The sequence below is a fragment of the Empidonax traillii genome, unplaced genomic scaffold (genome assembly GCF_003031625.1).
Source record: "Empidonax traillii isolate 1590-97213 ecotype Southwest subspecies unplaced genomic scaffold, ASM303162v1 scaffold167:size2001844, whole genome shotgun sequence".
NCBI lineage: Eukaryota > Metazoa > Chordata > Aves > Passeriformes > Tyrannidae > Empidonax > Empidonax traillii.
Window position 1 is genome coordinate 1298242 of NW_020955360.1, and position 1844 is coordinate 1300085.

At 36.1% G+C, this 1844-nt stretch overlaps 1 protein-coding gene across 3 annotated transcripts in view; it reads left to right on the plus strand.

Moving 5' to 3' along the window:
• The window catches only part of TRMT9B (tRNA methyltransferase 9B (putative)), a 92261-nt gene that overhangs the window by 31043 nt on the left and 59374 nt on the right, over nt 1-1844 (plus strand). For all 3 annotated transcript variants that reach the window (XM_027885532.1, XM_027885530.1, XM_027885531.1), the window contains exon 2: nt 165-220. The gene's annotated coding sequence lies outside the window, so the exon portion shown is untranslated. The remainder of the gene's footprint in view (nt 1-164; nt 221-1844) is intronic.

A 1844-nucleotide genomic window follows, 5' to 3' on the forward strand; every position in this document is an offset into this window, starting at 1 on the left:
GTGGCAGTCCAACTGTTTTCTTACCAACTTGACTCATGTTCTTTCAGGTAATTTGATGCATTTTTGTAACTCTCTTTTTTTTTTTTTTTTTTTTTTTTTTTTTTTTTTTTTTTTTTTTTTTTTTTTTTTTTTTTTTTTTTTTTTTTTTTTTCTTTTTTTTTTAGGTGATGCTCTATTAAATGAGTTTTGATATTATTACTGTAAGTTCTAATCCATTCAGGTGCATGTAATTTTTATTGTGTAATTAATCTATATAATCTTAAGATGCTTTAGACTGTAATCCTTTACATGCTAGAACGGCTGGCCACCAGGCAGAAATGTTTTTTGAGGCAGGAAGATATAAAAGGTGCCCAATCAAGCAACAGGAAGAGAAATGGTCTTAGAGAAAGCTTCTTGAGAGAAGCTGCTAAGCCTCTGCTCTGTTAGACTTTGTTCTCTTCTGTTCAGTTGGACTGTAGGTACAGTAGATTTATATGTATGTACCTAATTAAATTGTGTCAGATTAATTCTCACAAAAGCCTTATTTTAGCATTGTAATCTTCACCCATTTTAGGTTGGATGATAACTTGGTGAAATGCTTAGTACTTTGGAAAGTTAGTGGCTTAAGTGGTAACTTGGTTATATCCAGACTATTAAAGTCTTTCTTTCCAGGATGAAATAACCTTGAGAGATTTAAATAACCTTTAAAGAGTTTGTCAAATTGCCAACTTTATTTGTTCAGCAAGTAGTTGGATTGCTATGGAAGCATACTGTGCTTTCAGAAAAGGCTGATTCAGAAAAGACATAATTTCTCATTCCTTCAATTGCTGGGCTATGGTGAGCACAGTGAGGTGAGCACTTGTTTGAGCAGCTGCTGCCAATAATATACTTGTCTGAATGCTGTGCTAGCTGCTGGAAGTTCTGTAATCATATTACTGCAGTTGGAGGTGAGGAAGCTGTGAAGCTTTAAACCTTGAATCAGTTAGTATTCTATTTGCTGTTACAAACAGACTTTGGCCAGGCTGAATTTGTTGTTTAAAAAGCAAAACGTGGCATGATATTTTCACCACATCCTTTCAGATCTGAAATAGATTCAGAAATGGGTCTCAGTTGTGCAGGCATTGTCTGCACAAGAGAAATTCAGAGATGCCTGTTGCATCGCTCAAGCTGTAACTAATCCATTATAAGGTGTTTAAATCTGGCTATTGCCTGCTTCACTGTTCTGAAACTAAAACACATTTTCTGACTGAGAACTTTTGCCTAACGCTCTTCTTGGGAGACAAACTGTGCAAAGTCCTCTGGAGTAGGGTTTGAATCCTTTCCAGCCTCAGGAGACCTAGTCTTATTCATTCTCTTTCAGAGTTCTTGGTCAGTCCTCTGAAGGCCAGTGTAGAAGTAAATTAAAGTAACTTCTCAGCAGCAGCTGCTTTCCTCTCTAAGGGCTGGAAAAATCTCAAAAGAAAAAAGAAGTTCCAATCTGATAATAGTCCTTTTGGATCTGTCTGTGGATTTTTCACTGTCAAGTTCGTTTTCCTACTGGCCATTACATAAAGCCTAATTTACTTGTTCAGTGGAAAAAAGAAACCACGGAGAAACCACACAGTGGATTCATATTCTCTCTCTTACTACAGAAGTAGTGATAGTTTATGTGACATCAAACAGTTCAGGTACAATGTTATGCTAAAGTACCTTGTGCTGCATTTAAGGTGGGTGTCTACTCTGTTGTGCTATGCATACAATATCCTGTCACAAATATGAGAAATCAAAGGCCTGTGAGGTTAATTGCAAACTGTGATACATTTAGAATAAGAAAAAGAATTGGTGTTTCAGATTTTTTTACTCGCATGGTAGTGTTGCTTCATAGG